The sequence below is a fragment of the Castanea sativa genome, chromosome 6 (assembly GCF_040712315.1).
Source record: "Castanea sativa cultivar Marrone di Chiusa Pesio chromosome 6, ASM4071231v1".
NCBI classification, from domain to species: domain Eukaryota; kingdom Viridiplantae; phylum Streptophyta; class Magnoliopsida; order Fagales; family Fagaceae; genus Castanea; species Castanea sativa.
Window position 1 is genome coordinate 3,191,957 of NC_134018.1, and position 22,635 is coordinate 3,214,591.

Genomic DNA, 22,635 nt, shown 5'->3' on the forward strand with positions numbered 1-22,635 from the left:
GGGGAGTGTCCTCTACTCCCTTTAAAGACTAAGATGTTGTACCTGGTGTGGTGCCACCATTTCTGTTTTGTGTTGTTTTTGCTGTTGTTGTGTTGCTTCCTAGTTCATTGCGGATTCAGTTTTTATGCTTGGTAAGTGTTTGCTGTGTTGATTCTGTTCTTGCTTCTTATTTTGAACCTCTTGTACTGTGATTCTTTTTTAAATAAATCTGACTCACCCATCAAAATAAAACACAAACTATAAAATTTTGCCATATTCACTGTTCATAATTATAAAAACTTTAGTCCACATCTAATCAACAAACTCAACACAAGTTCAATTAGTATCAAAAACTACGGATTTAGATATAATGTGTCTCCCAAAAGGCCTTAATAGTTAATATCTTACAACATGATTTTTGGCAACAAAATCCGAATCTTACATTCCAAATCCTGGAGTCTGACCTTGTTTCTTTCTCAAAACTTGTCAATGGATAAATTCATAAATTAGCTTGTCATTACCACTGCAGGGTCCTACTTGGAAATTTTTTTTTATCCTTACCAAAAAAGTGAAATTTAATGTTGTTGTGCTGAAATTTACTTGATGCAGTGAATATCTTGATATTAAGGCACAATCTGATTTTCTTACCAGAAACACATCAAAATTAATTGAAAGAAATTTTTTGGTGAGTACATACTCATGGCAAAAATAGGAGAACATGAATATAAAACCACTATGCCACTATTTTAATCCCCATGTTAAATAGAGGGCTATTGAGCTTGGAGTGAATCACTGATAGTCCCTAATTTAACAACCAATGCAGAGAGGTTGGAAATTGGAACCAATGGGTCCTCCACAGTGCAAATCGGAACTATGTTGGTGTTGACACATAGTTCATTATGTGCATGAAACAATCAGTACTTGATTGCCCCTGCATACCTGCCTTCATTACTGTATTTCTATAATAATGTTTTTGTTTCGCTGTATGAAGCATATGAACCTCCTGGGAACATGATATGAAAAAGGGTGATGTTTATTTAATTGTTATTAGTTTGAGGTGTAAATTGCTTTGCTAGTGTCGCCTTCAAAAATCACATATCTGGGTTTTTGTAAAGAGTTGCCTGAGCTTCAATATATAGAGGTATTACAAGAAACTTGGAACTCTGCTTAAATACAATATCCATTATAATCTCAACAACACACTACCGCATAAACTAGATTATGATGGATTGCAGCATCAAAATTCACTTGGGCCCAAACTGATTAAGGTGGAATCTAGCAGCTGATTTTATCTGATGTGAGCATCTTAACTTTTCATATGCTAACTGAAGCTTTTGTTTATAAGCTGGGCAGCACTCTAGGGTCAGGGGTTAGAATTTCAAACAAGATTTTGGTTTCTGATCCACCACATTCTATCAAAAGAGATTGCTGAAAAGCATAAATTTCTCTTCTTCTGGATTGATGTGAAAATGCCTAATAGGAAAACTATTTTTAATCTACATGCAAATAAGCTGAGAACTAACTGATGCAAAATTCAAAGACCTTATTGTATGAGATCATGTTATAATAGTGAAGGAGCACTGACAAAGAAAAAAAAAAAAAAAGAAGAAGACAGAAAGACATTTGAGGATCTTTTAAACCCCACTTGATGCTGAAAAAAAGTTTGGTAGGTTGGATGTCCCATGTTTTTCCCTAGAACAATAATTTGAGCCTTTCATGAGTTTTTTTTTTGCTTCCACTAGTGTTTCCATTCAATCTTGTTGGGCCTGTGTCTGCTAGGCTGCTAGCCGAGGCTTAGATTTAATAGATTAACTTCCACAGCTATGAGAGGTTTATAACAATTTATCCTGAGTAATGAAGGGGGAGAGATGAATTCTCCAAAGAGATTGGTGTGTTTTCAAAATCCCATTACTGCCTGTCAGGTTGCATGAGGTCCCCTACATATACCTTTTCACAGCCGAGAGCGTGATTTTGGTTAAAAGGCTTTTGAAAAACAAACTTCCTTTAGATATTTAGCTTTAACCAAAGACACCCCCTTAGCATCTCTTTCAACTGTAGCTATCTATCCCAGTGTGTATAAAAGTGCTCTATTGAGGTCTAAAGTCCTCCTTAAGCCAAGTCCACCCAACTTGCTTGCGCTTGCATATTGAAGATCAGGATTATAACAAGCAATCCCTTTCCACTATGAATTTCTAAGACAAGCATCAACGGCTATGCAAATAGATTTAGGAAGAGCTATAGTTGTCATCTGGGAAAAGAAAAGGGTCTCATAGGGTACATTGGCATGTATGAAAGAATTAATCCCAGTAGATTAATTCTTCTGGCCTGTGTTAATACCTTAGCATTCCGGACCCAAGTTCTTGCTTAAATCCTTTTTACCACATTAATAATAAATAATAATTTAAATACAACTGCATTTATTTATACTAAAGAATATAGGGAATCCTAGGTACTTAGCTTCAGGTTCAGCCATTTTGAAACCACTGCTGGCAAATAAGCTTCTTTAAATTCTGAAATGGATTGATGATGACTGGATTAACTGTTTGAACATACCAAGCTTGATAGATTGCCAAATAGTTCATTATAGCTGACTAAATAATGTAATTTGACATTGGTTATATTAGTATTAGTCAGACAGTTAGAAAGCTTTTACTCTTCTCCTTTCATTTATTGTGGTAGGTGAGACATCTAACCAATCGAATTTTACTTTTATATAATACACAATTCCTTTTCTTTTTTTTTTTTCTTTTTTTTTTAATTTTGGTAATGCACATCAGTGCTTATTTGAATTCTCCCCGGATGTTTTATTAAAATACTATTTGTAAGCACGGAGAAATTGCAACCATGTCAAGTGCTTCAATTAATGGCCAAATGTAAATGTAATGGTAATGGTATGAGATGAAAAATAATAATAATAATAAATAAAATAAAATTCACAAAACAATATTCTCTTTATCTCTATGTACAGAGTAGCATGAAATTTAAAATTTATGATGACATGATACTCAGATATATTTTTATATTTATAATATTTAATTTGAACAATAGAATGGATCTATTTTAAATTAATGGACTTACTAGGTGGGATAAAGTTAACAGACCAAAGAAAATAAGCCAGGCATTGGTCTTTATTTAGCTAAACCCAGAAACGTTGCTTCCATTACCAAGTTGTGTTAGAGACTATGAAAATGCAAATATGTTCTTTGGGCCATAGTTACAAAAATAACTTCAAGGAGTCCAAGGCAAGGAGTGTTTAAAGTTAATGGGTCGAACTTCTAGGTGGGCCTTAAACAATAATGGGCCCTTTTTAAATAAGGGATATTAAATGGGCAATAAGGAATAACTTTTTAGGGAATTTTTGGGTTGACTCTTTAGGCTTTGGATCAGCCTATTTGGATTTATATTGAACTTTGTCGCTGATAGTGCCTCTATATAGAACTTTTATATAACTTTTTATCTTTGAGAAGAGCAATATAGAAAATTAGTTATACTTTAAGTATGTATTTTATTCTCAAAAAAAAAAAAAAAGTATTGTATTTTTCTTATGACAACTTGTCTCCCACAATAGTATTCTAGTGAGACATATCCTATCCTGAAAAGGCATGCAAGTCCCCAATGTTTGTCCTATGTGCAATTCTAATAAAAATAATAATGAGAAAAGTTAACGGATACTCTAAGAGCATTGGTTTATGAAATATTTTTGAAAATTTTTAATGGAAAGAGGAAAAAAGTAATTATTTTTTTAACAGTTTTTTTCTATTTATCATAAAAGTGGTATTAAAACTTTTCTAAAATAGTTATTAACAAATGTTTTAAGAGCACCCATTAACAAGAACCAAAAACAATTAACTAGAGTATTAGGAGGTAGGAGATTTGTATAGCTATTCATTTGTTAGCATGAGAATTTAATAAAGTTCACATTAATTGTTTCTATTTGGCCCAAAGATCAAATTATTCTAAATTGGACCCTATCTTCTTTCTATTATTAATGTTTAAACTACTCTAATCATGAATCGTGATAACATTATTAATTTCTAATCTTTTTAATAGTATATCAATTTCTACAATATTGTAGAGACCTTTTTGTTTTTTTCTTATTTGTCCCTTTTCCTTCGATTGTAATCAGCATGGGGCAGGTAGAGAAGCTTGAGCAACTTGCATGATGGAATATTGTAACCAGTTTATCAAGATAATGACCACCCAACAGACCCAAACAATTAAAAAATTCCCTTTCATACTCGTCCCGCTCGAGGCTTTGTCAAGCAGATCATCATCACAATCTCATTGCTCACCTCCAATCGTAGCCTACCGATCCCAATAGGAAATAGCTGACTTTGTTGTATTTTTTTTTTTGATGGGTTCTTAATCTCACACAAGGTTCCTAAACTGGACAAGTGCATTGGTCAAGACTTGTTCCTTGGTCATGTTTGGCAAACTTTAGAATAATAGAGCTGGTTCAATTCTAACATAAGCTAAACCAATTGAACTGATTTTATTTTATCTATTTTGTCAAGAATCAAGTAAGAACCGGTTCTAATTAACATGCATTTCAGGAAAACGCCAAATCTAAAACAAGGTTTGGTGTTTGGTGGAACTATCAATGCCTAACCACTAAAATTTGAAATTTTGATTATGGAAGGATTGTATTTGAAAATAAAATTAAAATTACAACTGTTTTGATATGTGAATATATCTAGTCTTATTTTGAACTAGTTTATTTTTTATTTTTTAACTAAATAATTATAGTTTCCAAACTAAAAACAATTAAAACCAATTATTTTGTTCTTAGCTGACCAGCTTTGTGGTTTGCCAAGCACCCTCTTAGCTTTTGGCACGGATGGGGGAACTTCTCCCCAAAACAGTATCTTCAAAACTTGGTAGCTAGATCAAGATGAAGTATGAGGAGCACTTCGAGAGATGGGAAAAAATAGAATAAGAAGAACAGAAAAAGAAAAGGTCATATTTGCTTGTTTACATGAATAGTTAAAATTATCACCATGTTGGTATGATTTTTTTTTTTTTCATTTTCACTTAAAGTTGAAATACAACATTTCTATTGAGCAAAAAAAAAAAAAGTAAATAAATAAAATAAAATTCCCACACCTCTCATCACGGTAAATTCATCTTTTAACAGAACAAATAAGATTAATCCTAAATCCTTTCTTTGACAAAAAATTGCTTTGTTAGTTTTTTTTTTTTTTTTTTTAAGAAGAGAGAGTGTGTGTGTGTCATATTCATATAGGAGAGAAGAGAGAAAAATAAAAAAGATTTAAAAACTTACACAATGCTCACTTTAAATTAGCAAGTTGTAAAAAATTATGCAAAATGCCTCACCAAATTTGGGGTGTTTTATTGCATTTTTTTATGAATGATATCATACATTTTGAATTTTGATGAATTTTACATTAACCAATGAGAATGCTTAGAGAGTATAAAAATGTAGTAGGTCCATTTTTTTTTTGTCTCCCACTACAGTATACAAGACAAAGGGCCCCGGGGGAATAGTTTAGATCATTGTTTATATATTGCTATTGATGGAGCAATTGACAATGAAATTACAGATTGCTATTCCTTTTCCCTAAAACAACTGCATAATCTCCCTTCATCATCTTTAGCCATTGATGCGATTACTTGTAAGGCAAAATACATCTATGGGAATCTGTTACTAAGCTCCAGGCATACAAAAAACTCCATTTAAAGTATTTTGAAATGTAAGTTCTCATGCTCTTTTTTGCAAGCTTAGCTTATACATGTACTTTTTTATGTAGGGAATAATTATCAAACATTTATGGTCAGGTTAAAGTTTCTGCTTTGTCTACTTCAGAAATAAAACAAGTGCAATTTAAAGTGCCAAACGGCAATTTAAATTTTAAAGACCAGGTACTATTATGTTTTTATTAGGATTACTCTTAAATGATTATTCTTCTATTTGATAATTCGATGGTTACAATAGGGAAAGGAGATTTGAACCCTGGATATCATGGATATACTAGGAGGTGTCATGGCTAAACAATTTATTTTGTTTGATTTGCTCTTAGCATGTGAAACAAACCCATTTTTTGTTGCTAATTGTTTTAGAATTGCTTGTAAAAAAAACATGAGACGAAATTGCATAATTTCTTATAATAATTTGATTTAAAAATGATAAAAAACACCATGAAGATGAATTTTTCTTCTCTTCTCTTGCATCTTTTGGGTTTTTTTTTTTTTTTTTTTTGGGAGAAAGTTTTGGTTAATTGTGGTTATTACCTCACTTCCAATCAAACCACTTGCTAGTTGCTATTGACTAAATCAAACTTAACATGTTCATGTTACATTAAATGATTAAATACGTTATTTTCTAAATGTTTAAGTTGTGAAATAATTGGTAATTTATTACTTCAAAGCCTTCTCAAGTGACAATTCACCATCTTTTCATCAACTGAGGAGTCACACTTATTTTTAAGCAAATTCCCTCATTTAAATTTTATTTTTAAACAAATTTCCTCAAATAATTCTAATTCTAACTTTCTCCCATTTTGCTATTATTTTAAAATTTTAATGGATAAATATATTTAAAAAATGTATATTCTCTATAAACAACCAAAGTACCAAACTTAGGTTCCTAATCAATAACGCACTTCTTAATTTACTATTTAGCTTATTGGTTTAGAACATCTTTTCTTTTTTAAGATAAAAAAAGGTAATTGATTTTTTTAACAACTTTTATATATATATATATATATATATATATATATATATATATATATATATATATATCTATATCTATATCTATATATATTTAAAAGTAGTATCAAAACTTTTTTAGAATAGCATATTAACTAATATCTTAAAGTCACTCATAAACCAAACCTATAAACAAATGATATAGTTTGTTTACCAAGTAATTAAAAAACCAATGGCTTGGCCAAAGGAAGAAAGCTCCTAGGATTTACCTCCAACCAATAATTTAATTACATGACCACGTGCAATTCAAAATCTGATTGGACTCTTCTATTATAAATTTCGCTAACATAAACTTTCTACTAGCAACTTTAAGAACCACTTCTAAAATTTCATAGTTGTGTTGATATTATGGCTTTATCTTGATTACCAATCTTAGCAATACCAGTTTCATATTCATCACCAATTGCTATTCCTTTACCCTAAAACAATGGCCCAATCCGGCCTTTATATATTTTTTCCTTTTCTCCCTCAAACATCCTTAGCCATAGATGCGATCTCTTGCAAAGCAAAACAAATCTTTGGGACTCTATTTCTAAGCTCTAAGCATATAAGAAAACTCCATTTTAAGCTCTTTGGGACTCTATGGCTTTATCTTGACTACCAATCTTAGCAATACCAGTTTCATATTCATCACCAATTGCTATTCCTTTACCCTAAAACAATGGCACAATCCGGCCTTTTTATTTTTATTTTTCCTTTTCTCCCTCAAACATCCTTAGCCATAGATGAGATCTCTTGCAAAGCAAAACAAATCTTTGGGACTCTATTTCTAAACTCTAAGCATACAAGAAAACTCCATTTTAAGTGAATTTTGTAATGTAAGATGTAATGCTCTTTTGTAAAATTAGCTTTAGACATGCATGTACTTTATGTGGGGAATAACTATCATTCATTTATGGCCAAGTTGAAATTACTGTTTTGTCTACTTAAGGAGAAACAGAAGTGCCATTTAAAGAGCTACTTATATATTTTTGATGCTTTTTACTAGGACTACCTCAAAATGTTTATTCCGTTTTATTTGTTCTTAGCATGGTAATGGGCTCTTAGCAAGGTCATCGAGCCCATTTCATTACTAATTTTCTTGAATTGTTAGTAAAGAACTTGAGCCAAAACTGCAAATTTTCTTATAATAATTTGATTTAAAAATGGTCAAAAACACCATGACAATGGATATTTCTTCTTTGCATCTTTTGGCTTATTGCATCATTAATTGTTACATTCTAAATTCTTCCATCATCTTTTTCAAATTTTTTTTCTCTCTTTTTATGTCATGTAGAACGTTGTAAGTATTGAATAATTGACATAGTTTCTCTAAGAAAAACTTTTCCAAGTTTCAAAAATTTTAAAAACTACTACTCCTATTAAAACTCTACTACCAAGAAAGTATAGAAGTTTCTAATAATAATTTTTATTATGAGTTTATATTTTTTTTTAATAATCTACCGTGAATTTTTTATTAATAATAAATATTTGTTTAATAATATGCCATAGTTGCACTTTGTGACTCCATGTGTGACTCATTATAGATGTTAGAACTATAATTAAGTGATTAAATTCATCATTTCTTGATATCTTAAGCTTTTTGGACAAACATTAATTTAACATGATATTAGAGTATGAGTTAATAAGTGTTAGAATTGTGTAGTTAAATAATTAAATTTATTATATCCCAATAGTTTAAACTTTTGGGAGAATTGGTAATTTAACAATAGACACATTAAATTATTTACATGATTTACTTTACATGAAACTCCATCACCAAAGATTTAATGTTTCATTATTTACTTTAAATTTTTTTTCCAATTAATTATCATTTTCATCTCATTAAATTAAAACTCGGACTTACATATTTCGCTTTTGTAATGTATCTCAAAGCAATTTTTGTTCTTTTATTTTTACTATTATTTTATTATTCAATTTTAGTTATATTATAAAAATATTTTCTTAGTTTACATGTGATTATAAATTCAGTTTTGCATCTTACCGCGAAATGGCATTTATTATAATTGAAGTCGCTATATATGTATAAACACAACCTTCCTTATGCAGGATTTAAAGATTATAAATATGATATTTGATAAATCTCTTTTATTTTACTTGAGCCTCTTCTTTGGTCCCCCCCCCCCCCCCCAAAAAAAACCAACACTAAACAAAATCTGATTAAATTTTAGTCTCCATTAAACAAATTAATGTTTCATTTTTTAATAAATCTTTTACTTGACCTTTTTATTATTGATACACACAGGGATTAATGACCAATTGTACAAGAAAATTGCGAAGGAAATGAACACAAAACAAAACAAAGAAATTCTTGGAGAAACTTCTATAGAGATTTCTGTAATTGAATTTCTATCTTGGATAATCATTAATGAGAGATACAATGCTTATAGAGATAATAACTAAAGTTTTACCACCACTCACCTTTGGTACAGTGGTCACTCTACAAATATAAATGCTTGTGAGATATGGGGGATAAGGGACGGGTCTGTAACAAACTAACAAACTATTAATTTCTTATAAAAAAAAAACTATTAATCCAACCAATACAGTGATGACACGTGTTGTGCTTATAACAGAATTTGGCATTTACACCTTAATTACAATTTACATGTACAACCACCAATCCATGGCCAAAAACTGTACAGCTAGTATAGTAAGATTTATCATCTAGGGGCAACTGCCCTAACTTATTAAAAATGGAAAAAATATATAAATAAAAGGCTCAAAGCCGCTAGTTTTTATTTTAGAGAATTAAGACGCTAGGTTCATTCCCAATCCCGCTAATTAATTAACCTCTAAATTAATATCAGAAAGGGGAGATTTCTTGAAAGTACTACAATTAGTAAAGATATATATATTTCTTTGCTCAATACAAATAATTTAGGTTTCAGTTCAAAGCATAAATAGAGTGGGTCATTTAGGTTACTATAATTATGTGACATATTTTCATATGTATTGTTTGTGTAATTCGTATTGACTTTTCGTTATAAAAATAGGTTGCTAGCTTGAGGAAACAATTCTTTGATTCTACTGCACTTGGTGAGCTTGCCGACCCTTGACCTTCTAGCTCACAACGTAATATTGCGAACCATAGGCGATTATTATTATTTTTTGCCATTTTACAGCTGAATGTGGATTTATTTTTGATACATCTAACACTAAGTTGATTTATTTGCACTTCACTATGACCAGTGATCTAAGAAGGAGAAATGGCAGAAAGCGCATTCAGCCTAGTTATACACAATTTGGTCCCATTGTTAGCCCAAGAAGCGAAATTACTTAAGGGTATCCATGAAGAAGTTAAAAGCATCATATGTGAAATGGATATGATTCAATCTTTCCTTAAGGATGCTGATATAAGGGCCGAGAAGGATCACATGGACAGCGTAGCAAAGACATGGGTGAAACAAGTGAGGGAAGAAGCTTATCACATAGAAGATGTCATTGATAAATAAATACTTCATTTTGCAAAACAACCTCACGGGCATAGGCAATGCTTCTATTTTCTCCGTAAGGTTTTTCGCATTATCATAAACCTAAAAGCATGACATGTGATAGCCTTTGAGCAGGGGAGGAGCTGTGTTGAAGCTTGGCCCCCCAAAATTTTGAAAATTTTGAAATTATATATATATATAATTATTTTAGTATTTTCAAAGTTTAATTTATAAAAATAAGAGTTGCCCCCCCCCCCTCCCAAAATATTTGAATTAGTCCAATGATGCTCTTAAAAAAAGTACTTGGTCTAATAGTTATAGAGAGATAACTTTATTTTTCACAATTCTATTTTTTATTGTAAAATGTGCTCTTACATCTGTTAAATATTTGATAAAGTTTGGCATCAAACATGTTTGAATTTATCTTTTTTAACCCGTTATGTGGTGATTAATAAGTCATTGATTCATTAAAAAAATCTTGTTATTAAAACTACACATGAAATGTGTCTTTAGTTGACACATAATAGGTTAGAACAAGATAGCTTTAAATATGTTTGGAACTTAACTTATTTTAATGTCTTTAGTTGCATGTTTTTGAAATTTTCATTAGTTCAATTGAAATATTTTTTTACTTTAGTATAAAATTTTATCATTTGTATTTAAAATGAAACTTTTTAAGAATTTCACTATGAAAATGGAAAAAATAAATTTTATTTTATAAAGATCGTCATCAAACATAACTTTAATTGAAAATACTAAGTTTTTTTTTTTTGCCTGTGAGTGTACATATATATATATATATATATATATATATATATATACACGCGCGCGTTTTTTTGTTATATATACACACTTTTTTATTTGATAAGATATATATATATATATATATATATATATATATATATATATATATATATATATATATATATCTTATCAAATAAAAAAGTGTGTATATATAACAAAAAAACGCGCGCATGTATATATATATATATATATGAGGGTTGTCTTGATAAATATATTAGTGCTACAATTTGGCCCCTCCAAACAAAAATTCCTAACTCTGCCCCTGCCTTAGAGATTCAAGGTATCAACAGGAAACTCAAGAACATCAAAAAGAGTGGTGAAAGATATGGCTCTAATGTCATAGAGCAAAGAAGATCCAACCGTGACACTATAAGTAATACATGGCATGATCCTCAAATAGCATCCCTTCTCATTAAGGAAGCAAAGGTCGTGGGCATTGAGTCTCATAGAGAAAAATTGATAAATTGGTTGGTAGAAAAACCATCAAATCACATGGTGATTTCAACGGTTGGTATTGGTGGGCTTGGTAAGACCACTCTTGTAAAAAAAGTGTATGAAAATGATAAAGTGAGAGCACACTTTGATTGTCGTGCTTGGATCATAGTGTCTCAATCATACAAGATGGAGGAGCTATTAAGGAACATGATAAAGCAACTCTACAAGGAAAAGAAGCAGTCTATTCCTGTGGAAATTGACACAATGGAACAAACAACACTAATGGAGCAAATAAGGCTATATTTACATGAGCATAGGTATGTAGTAGTTTTTGATGATGTATGGAAAAAGGATTTTTGGGATTACATAGAACTTGCTTTACCTAAAAATGAAAAAGGCAATAGAATATTAATCACATCTTGAAATGAGGATGTTGCTCCTTATAATTATTTGTATAAACTACTAGTTCTACCTTTAGAAAAAGCTTGGGAGCTCTTTTGCAAGAAGGTGTTTCAATGTGAAGGGGGGCTTTGCCCCCCTGAGTTAGTTAAGTTATCACGTGCCATTGTTGAGAGATGTGAAGGATTGCCGCTAGCAATTGTTGGTATAGGGGGTCTCTTGTCAACCAAAGACAAGGTTATTGATGAATGGCTCAAATTTCATAATATAGTCTTAGTTCAGAGCTAAAAAGTAATCCTGATCTACAAGATATTTCCAAAATTCTATCTCTTAGTTATCATGATCTATCTTACAACCTCAAAGCTTGCTTATTATATTTTGGAATGTTTCCTGAGGACTACTACATTAATTGTGCAAGACTAATTCGACTTTGGATTGCAGAAGGTTTTGTAAAAGAAATGCAAGGGATAACATTGGAAGAGGTTGCACAAGGCTATTTAAACCAGCTTATTCACAGAAGCTTAGTTCAAGTGGATGTAGTCGATTCTATTGGCAGGACTAGAAGTTGTCGTATTCATGATATGATGCTTGAGGTCATTCTTTCTAGGTCAGAGGAGTTGGGTTTTCATTTGGTCTCAATGCAGAACTACCCAAATTTTAATGGAATTACTCGACGTCTCTTAATTCAAAACAATGTAAAAACTCCTTTGTAGAGTGCTACTAGTTCCCAAACTCGTTCTATTCTCATTTTGGGGTTAGATGAAGTACCCAATTCTTTTCTAATGACTTGTTTTGCAAATTTCAAGCTCATGAAAGTAATGGATTTTGAAGGTGCTCCTGTCAATTGTATTCCTAAAGAAGTGGGAAGTTTGTTCCATCTAAGATATTTAAGCCTAAAAGATACAAAAGTGCAAATCCTTCCAAAGTCCATAGGTAAATTGTACAACCTAGAGATGTTGAATTTGAAAAATTCCCTTGTGTATGAGCTTCCAGCGAAGATTAGTGGACTTTGTAAGCTATGATATCTTGCAGCCTACAATTTTAACAAAGATAATAAATACAATATAAATTCTTGCCATGAGATAAAGATACCAAATGGCATTGGGCGTTTAGAGTCCTTACAGAAGCTTTTTAAAATTGAAGCCACTAGCGCTACCCTTATAACAGAATTGGGAAGTTTGGCACAATTGAGGAAATTGTGCATCTCTAAATTGAAGAAAGAGAATGGGTTGGATTTGTGCACTGCGATACAAAATATGAGCCACCTAAGGTCATTGCAAATTAAAGCAACAAGTGAGGAAGAAGTTCTTAATTTGCAATCGATGCCTTCTCCTCCGCCCCTCCTACAAAGTCTTGGCCTACATGGGCGGCTGGAAAAGTGGCCAGAATGGATTCCCAAGCTCAAGAGTATAGCTTCAATTTCTTTAAAGAGGTCAAAATTAATGGAAGATCCATTAAAGGTCCTTCAACCTCTACCTAATTTGATGAGTCTTAGGCTTCAAGATGGATACAAAGGTGATCAATTACATATTAAGGGAGGAGACTTCAAGAAACTCAAGAATCTGGAGCTTCGAAATTTGGGAGGATTGAATAGGTTGATAATAGATGAAGGTGCCATGCCTCTTCTCGAAAAGCTTCAAATTGGAGATTGCCCATAGCTGAAGGAGGTGCCCTCTGGCATCCACCATCTAAAAAGCCACAAAATTCTGGAATTTAATGACATGCCGATTGAATTCGTTCTTAGTCTGCAACTAGATGAAGGCCCTGATTTTGGGAAAGTGAAGCATATTCCCTTTGTCACTTTCTGGTATAGGACTCATGGAATCTACTTCAAAAGCTACAAGCTTGGTGATTCAGAATTGTTAAAGCATCTGCAAAGTTGATTTATGGAGGACCAAAGTACCCACACCACTTTCAAAAAATTACAAGTACGTCCCCACCCACTTATCCATTATTAGACTATTACATTTACTGTAAATTATCAAAGTCTTTCACACATACAATTACAGGCATCATTTTTCATAAGCCGCTACATTTTTTCAACCAGCTTCAACCTAGAATATGATCATAAACATAGTTTTCGATTGGTAACATATTGAAAATTTAATGGTTCCCCTTCACTATTTTTTCCTCTCATAAATAAATAAATAGCTTCTATTATGATGATTAGCTTGAAACTAATCAAGAATTTTATAAATGTCATTATGAGTAGCATGAAGCAATAATTGGACAACAAGCATTGTTCAAATTCTAATTTGTAGACAACTCTTTTACTAATGTTAGTATTCACATTACCAAGTTTGTTTAATGTGGACAGGAAAGATGTTTGAGTGCTTAAGTTTTACTTGCCTATGAATTATAGTTGGTAAGCGTGAATTTCCCCCTTTCACACATTATAGACTTTTTTCTTTTTGCATTTTTTATTACATTTAACTTTTTATTTATATTGCCCTTGTTAATACTGTTAGGCTTAGCTTCAAATGCCAATGTTTTGAGGATTTTCAAGTGCCTGATCAAACAAGATACTGTTCTTTTCAGTTTTCTCAACCAACCGGAACATAAGTAGCTGTTTCTCGCATTCAGTATCAAGATTGTTATAATGTGTAATATTTTCTGTATCAAGCATATGAACCTCCTAAACTTATGCTACACAAAAGAGTGATGTTTTAGTTGAATTGAATTTGTTGTCTTTAGTGTGGTTTAAGTATGTTAAGTGTTTCATTGGTATGACTGCATGTAATGGCTTTGATATAAATATAATAGCTAAAAATTCTATATAATGACATTTGCGTATAATTTGTGAAAGGGTAACTATATGTATATGTTTTCTCTATTCATCGAGAGGAAAAAAAATAGAAACTGTATTGAACAGGCTTCTTATTCTGATTATGGTGTGTCTACTATTTTTAAAGATTAAGATGTTGATTTTGGGAAAGTCAAGCCTCTGTCACTTTCTGACATAGGGCTCGTGGAGAGTATTACGGAAGATGCAAGCTTGGTGATTCTTAATTTCCTAGCCATGAAAGTGTAAATGCTAATGGATGGCAGTGTGTCAAAGAATATAGGCACAATGTGATTTTCTTACAAGAGACACATCAGCATTAATCGAAAAAAAAATTTGTAGGTGAGTACATATTCATAGGAAAAAATAGGAGAATGAATATAAAACCACTATGACACTATTTTAATCCCCATGTTAGATAGAGGACTACTGAGCTTGGAGTGAGTCACTGATATGGACCTCCTTGAACTTTGTTTTCCTGAGGCCTTGTGTGATGTTTGTGCTCCATGTTTTCATCCATATTTTGTCTATTGCAACCTTGAGAAAAATATTAAGACACAACTAGACTGTGGTCAAGCTTTGCTGACATTTTGGTGAGAGACTACATGTGGTGGAGGTCCATCAAAGGGGTTCAGCTTTCATCAGAGAGTGGTTTGAGGTTGCTGACATTTTGTTCTGTTAGAGAACTGTGATTATATACTTACATTAGGTATGAAAATTTTTATTTGGCTCAATGAAATGGTGGAACATACTAATGTAGTGAATGTCGATGGATATATGTAAATGGAAATTCAAATTGATAAATGTTAGGACATATGTGATTCATATTAGGAACATATGTCATTTAGAATTCGCTAATATTTTGACAAAACGCATTTTACTTGTAATTGGATAGATTTAGGATGTGTTTAATACTTCAAGGAACAAGGGTTCAAGTTCAAGTTCAAGTGTTAAAGCCATGCAAATCCGTCCAAGAATCAAGTGAAAAAGTACTGGATTTTAAAGCTCAACAGATAAAATCTATCGAGGTTTGAAAGGCAGTTTTAGCCCGATGCTCGACAGTTGCTCGATAGATAAGCTATCTATCGAGATTTATGAAAATCAATTTTTCAGATCTGATTTCACTCCAATCCGTGTGTACATGTTTAGGCTTTCTTTTCTCACAATGCTAAACATATATAAGGATTATTTTAAGGGCCGTCAAAGGTTATACAGTTGCACAAGTGTGAAGCAAAGTTTTGTTCATACAAATTGTGACCGGAGATAGAATTTGTCCTAGTTCATCTTTCTCTTGAAGAAGCTATTGCGTTTGTATGCTATTAAGTTTTGTGACCAAGCAGCTTTGTGATTTTCATCGTATTGATGAACTGAAGAACTTTGCAGCCAACATCTTTCTCAAGTTGGTGATTAAGTCGCGTACTAGGATCTGCACATTTATTGGCTAGTCGCGTACTGGGAGCCATGCATTGAAAATGAGAGATTATCACTACAGAACAAGTCTAATTGTGTATTGGGATAAAGGTTCAACTGTAGGTTAGTATAAGGTACTAGGATTCCTTTACTTGTAAACTCTTGTTGTGATAATAGTAGATTGTCGGGAATGGTGACCTTAAAATCACCTGGTAGGGTTTTTTCCTTAGAAGCTTTCCCCATTCGTAAACAAATCACTGTGTCAACTTTATTTTCTGCTACATATTAACTTTATTGATGATTTGTTTGTGCTACTGCGCATTTTGCATGGATTAATTAATAAACTTGGCTAATTAATCAATTAATTTATCACAAGGGGTCAATACATTATTGGTCTATCAAGTGGTGGCACACTTTGATTAGGGTTAATCTTTGATGTATGATCCATTGACCCTTGTTTGTCATGGATAGAGGATAGTCACTTATTATACCTACTTTATTTTATGGCACTAACTATGCATACTGGAAAGTATACGTGAGAGCTTTCTTGTAGTCTTTAGATGAGAAAGTGTGGGAAGCCTTGGAGATAGGTTGGACCAAGCCGAAGGAAGCGTTGGCGGATTGGGATGATGCTAAGATCAATGCAGTAAATTTCAACAGTAGGGCATTGAATGTTTTATCAGTGTGGTCACAAATGAAGAGTTTAAGAAGATATCCTCCACTGAAACTACAAAGGAATCATGGACCATTCTCCAGACAACCTATGAGGGAACCAAGGCTGTCAAGGACTCGAAGTTTCAAAGGCTCACTACAGCTTTGAAGTGATCAAGATGAATGAGGATGAGTCATTTGATGAGTTTTATGCCAAGCTCAAGGACATAGTGAACTCAGCCTTTAATCTTGGGGAAACCATTCCCGAACCCAAGATTGTGAGAAAGGTACTCAAATCTCTACCTGAGAGATTTCATGCCAAAATCACCGCCATTGAGGAATCAAAGGATATCCACAAAATTCCTTTGATAGAGCTAGTTGGCAATCTATAGACCTATGAGTTGGGTTTAATGAGGATTGGAAAATCAAGTAAGGGTAAGAGCATGGCACTAAAGGCCAAGGGCAGTGACACGGATGAGTCTTCAGACAATAAAGATTCTAAAATGAAGTCCTACATCACAAGGCAATTCAAGAAGGTCATGAAGAATGCCAATGTGAAGGGTTTCGACAAGGACCGTAGGCAATCTAGTTCTTCTCAATTTAAGAGCCAAGATAAAGGGAAGAAGGTTGCTAGGGATGAAGATCAGTACACTGTTCCCTCAGGACCTAAGTGTTTCGGGTGTCAAGGCTTTGGACACATGAAACAGGAGTGCCCTACATATCTCAAGACTATTGGAAAAAGTAAGGCACTCGCTGCTACATTGAGTGACACCAAACTTGAAGATGATTCCAAAAATAAGGACGATGGAATCCTAAATGCCTTCACCACCATTGTCAATCCTACTGAGGGGATTGTAGAAGATGTGGATGAAGAAAAGGACTTAGTGGAGTCAAAGTTTGAGAAGATGGATGAACAAGATGACATTCACATAGCCTATGAAAAATTATACAAGGTCTTTGAAATGCATAAGAAGTTGTATAGGTTGGCCACCAAGAAGTTTAGTGATGTGGAGCTTGAACGAGAAGAAATTTCCATAAAGTTTGATGAAGCTAATCAGACTATTAGAGCATTGAGGTTTGCGAACAATTTCTTGGCTGAAAAGACCAAGAAGCTTGAGGCAAAACTGTTCCAAGTCAAAGCTCAATTGGAGAGAACTTCAAGCGCAAAGCTTGATGAGATGCTCAACCTTCAGAAATTTACTTCTGATCAAACCAGTTTAGGGTATGATTTTTCTTCTCCTAATACTGCTAATAATATTGAATCTAAGAACACTGATGTCAAAACTGTTTTAGCAAGTGAGAACATAGACAAGGGTAAATCTGTCTTAGGAGCACCCCCTAAACTTGCTAAAAAAGAGACTAACAACCCTAGGGCTAAAAAGAGTAATACTCAAAAGTCTAAACAAAAGAAGCAACATTTATATCATCACTATGGAGCAACCGGACATACTCAACCTAATTGCTAGCCACTCAACAGAGCAACAGTATGATCTCATCGAGAAACCAAAATCAATTTTCATCCTCTCTTGCTCCTCTTGGAAATCTACTCAAAGCCCTAGTGTTCCTTTCGAACTTGAATGGTTGCAATTCTTCCCCTTCTCCGCCGGTTCAAGGGTTTGCGAAAAGGAAAGGTTCTTCCAAAGTGTGGAAAGAAAAAGGCTCCAAGTGATTTAGTCACTTTTCTCTCTCTCCCTCTATTTTTGCTTGCACTACTTGTGTGTTTTGCTTTCTTGTTCTTGAGTCAGTCTAGTTTTATGCATTGCTTAGCTTAACATTTTTTTTTTTTGTTTTTTTTTTTTCAGTTTTGGTTTATTTTGTCTTTTCATAAAATTAAAAAAAATTGAAAAATCATAAAAATACAAAAACAGTGTGTGTTTGTGTACATTGGTACTTGTGTACCTTAAATGACCATTGAAACAAAGTTTTCTAAACTTTGTATCTCTTATAACTTAGATAAACATCTTTATGCACAACTAAGCAAGTGAGCTTTGTGGCTTGTGTTTGTGATGAGTAAGATTAAGTAATCTTTTGTACTTAACACTTGTATCATTTTTTTTTTACGGGTAAAACTAGAAAATCCTTAAAGAAAGGCATAAATAACCATCTCACCATTGTTGCCTGCCAATCATGAAATGACATTTGTATGCTTCAGCATAGCAAAAGTGCAATGTCAAAAACTTATCATAATTAGGTATTTCTTTTCTCTCTCTCTTATATACCCATGCATGATATGCTTAAAAGAAAATATGCAAAGAAAAATAAAAGCAAAAAGAATCAATATGCTTTATATATGATTGCAAGCGTGTCTTCTAGAAGATGTGGGAGTTATAGGATGTACCTCGAAGGTGATAATCCATCAAGTAGTTATGATCGTGTGTGAGTTGAATTGATTTGCTCATATCTCAAATCATCATAACATAAACACTTATGCAATCTTGCGATGTTTTTCACACACAACAAGAAATATTCTTTCCTACTTTTGATACATATGCAGGTACAATGTGATTTGGCCATCACGAAGTATACTTGTGTTAATATATGCTCACTAAATTATCTTAACTTGTTTTTAAAATATAAAATTAGTTAAACTTGTTTAGTGTGTGTGTGTGTGTGTGTGTTTGTGTGTGTGTGTGTGTGTGTTTTGGATCTAAATCTTGACATTTTTCTTGTTGTGAGATGTTTTTGAGTGTTTAAAATGTTGTTTTGATCTTTGGTTGAGTAGCATACTTGATTGCATTCATGTCTATGTTTTTCTCTTCCTTGAAAAACTTTTTTAAGTAATCTCGATACCTCTCGACAGTTAGGCTATCTATCGAGCCTTTTAAACTTTCTTTCTTGACAATTGCTATCGCAATTTCAATCCATTGAAGTTTTTGAGAATTTGTCCCGATAGCTTCTCGACAGCTTCTCGATTTATCGAAAAAGTTTCTGTCTCCTCGATAACTTCTCGATCCATCGAGGTTCTTTTGCTGTGGACAGCTCTTGATAGCTCCTTGATAGCTTTTTCTATCGCATTTGAATTCTTAACACCTCTCGATCCGTCGAGCTGCGTATATGTCTGTATATAGAGTCAGGGCGAATTATTTCTCATTTCTCCCCAATCTCTCTTGACAGAAAAGTGTCTCTCCCTCTCCCAAACACCTCAAACTCAACCTCTTCACTTTCCCCACTTGATCTTCGGCCCAAATCAATTTTTCTTCATCTAGTATGTCTCTTATTCATTAATTTATCATGCATTTCATCTTTTGTGACCTAACTTTTGGGGTTTGTTGAAAAATTTGGGGTTTTTCAAAATTAAAGAGGTTTTTGCAAAATTTTGGGATGGGTTTTGTGTAATGATCCTAAATGATCATGCATTGCATCACATTTGCATTTTAACAATGATTCATGCATTTTAGATGTATGTTTACTTTGTTGCAAGCTTGTGTGCAGGTAGATTTGGATTGGACTGAGTCCATGATGCTTTTATTGTTGCATGTCACATGCTTATGCATTTTTTCATGTATACGTACCTTCCATTTTCTATCATATTGATATTAAATTGTTGGTGCTTTTCTGTTTGTCTCCCTCTTTCTCCTTCTTTCAGTCTGCATCATGGCACCTAAGCGTAAATCCACTCCGTCCCAGAATCCTTTTCATTCCGGGGCATCTTCCTCTGATTCTACTCCTTCTCATCTTCGGTTCCGTGATGAGAAAGCCCGTAAGGACTTCTTGAAGAACTTTTCTCGACGAGACATTCATTCGGAATGCCAAGTCATCTTATTAGATTTCTCCGATACTAACCTTCCCACTATCATCTACAATAGGGGTTGGGAGGCACTTTATGGCATCCCGGTCACTTGTCCTTCTGTGATCATACAGAAGTTTTACTCTAATATGCATGAATTCGATTATTCAAAACCTCATTTTTCTACTCGCGTTCGAGGTATGCGCATTGTGGTCACTCCAGATCTTGTATCTAAGGTGCTCCACATCCCGAGGATAGCACATCTTGACTACCCCAGTTGTGACCGTCTTAGAACTGTGTCCAAAGACGAGCTCATGTATTTGTTTTGTGAGACTTCTTCTTTTTGGGGTGGTCGTCAAAACACCCGTTGCTCGGCCTTTGCTAAAGGTCCGAGGTTTCTTAACATGTTGATGACATTCGCTCTCCATCCATTGTCTCACTATAACTCTATCACAAAGCCTCGTGCTCGATTTTTGCTATTTCTCTTAGAGAACCTCATGATAGACTTCCCTTCTCACTTCATTCTCTCCCTCATAGATGTATATAGGGATACGGCGACTCGTGATAAGCTTATCTTTCTTTCAGCTATCACGAAGATCCGTCGCCATTTTTCTATTTCCTTTCCCATCTCAGATCCTTTCCCTGTCATGTGTGCCATTGATGAGATGATTGTCAGATGGAGTGAGGCCCAGTTTCGACCGAAGCAGCCACGGACTGAGACGACGACACCTCTGGCTTCTTCAACTCCATCCACATCCGCTCCTTCTTCTTCCACAGATGATGTGACCCTCGAGGCGATTATGGCGCAACTTCAGTGCATGGATACTCACCTTGACACTCTCAGCAATGAGTTATGTCAGGTGAACACTTGTGTCGGTCGTATTGCACGACGACAGGCTCGCCTTGGTGGCTTCGTTGAGTCTCCTACTTCTTCTCCAAAGACTTCTGAGGATGGGGACGACGATGGTGGCTCTGATGGCGATGGTGATGAGGATGATGGTGATAGCTCTTCCAACGATGATGAGATGACTGCTTAAGTTACTTGCCCTTTATCATTCGTGACAAAAAGGGGAAGTAGTTTAGGATATGAGAGTAATTATGTATTTAAGGGGAGAGTTAGTGTAGGAGATTTTTGTTAAGGGAAGTGTCTCTAAGGAATGTAGTGAGGACTTATGTATATTTTCTTTTCTTTATCTTTTAGATACTTAGTTCATGTACTTTTCATCTTGTGACCACTTTGTGATAGCAAACCTTGTACTCATTATTGATATATATATATTTGAGGTTGTTATTACATTTTCACCTATCTTTTCATGTGTTGTTTCTTTTCTCTCTTTATGCACATGCTTCTTATTACTTGTATGCAATCTTTTATTTCTATTCTACACTAAGATGCCGTAATGAGTTTTGTTTAAAGTGTTTCAGAAATACAGGTCGTCAAAGTCTTCTTGCCATCAACTCTCTTCTTGCAAGTTTTTTAAGAGTTTGTGTTATGATAGATTTTATTGTATTCAACAAATGAATATGAGTTGAATGATTTATGACTTCTTTCATATGTTCATTTTTTTGTTGTGGTTTTGTCACGGATTGCCAAAGGGGGAGATTGTTAGGACATATGTGATTCATGTTAGGAACATATGTCATTTAGAATTGGCTAATCTTTTGACAAAACGCACTTTACTTGTAATTTGGTAGATTTAGGATGTGCTTAATACTTCAAGGAACAAGGGTTCAAATTCAAGTGTTAAAGCCATGTAAATCTGTCCAAGAAGCAGGTGAAGAAGTGCTAGTTTTAAAACTCGACAGCTAGTTCGATAGATAGAATCTATCGAGGTTTAAAATGAAACTTTTACCTGATGCTCGACAACTGCTCGATAGATAAGTTATCTATCGAGATTTATGAAAATCAATTTTTCAGATCTGATTTTACTCCAATCTGTATGTACATGTTTCGTCAAAGGTTGCACAATTGCATAAGTATGAAGCAAAGTTTTGTTCATGCAAATTGTGATTGGAGACAGAATTTGCCCTAGTTCATCTTTCTCTTGAAGAAGCTATTGCGTTTGTACGCCATTGGGTTTTGTGATCAAGCAACTTCGTGATCTTCATCGTGTTAATGAACTGAAGAATTTTGCAGCCAACATCTTTCTCAAGTTGGTGATTAAGTTGCGTACTAGAATCTGCGCATCTATTGGTTAGTCATGTACTGGGAGCCATGCATTGAAAAGGAGACTGTCACTACAGAACAAGTCCAACTATTTATTGGGGTAAGGGTTCAACTGTAGGTT

The 22,635-nt window shown here is 33.6% G+C and overlaps 1 pseudogene; it reads left to right on the plus strand.

The window, feature by feature from the left end:
• Positions 1–14,086, plus strand: part of LOC142640616 (disease resistance protein RPM1-like) — a 49,913-nt pseudogene extending 35,827 nt beyond the window's left edge.
• Positions 14,087–22,635: the final 8,549 nt, after the last annotated feature.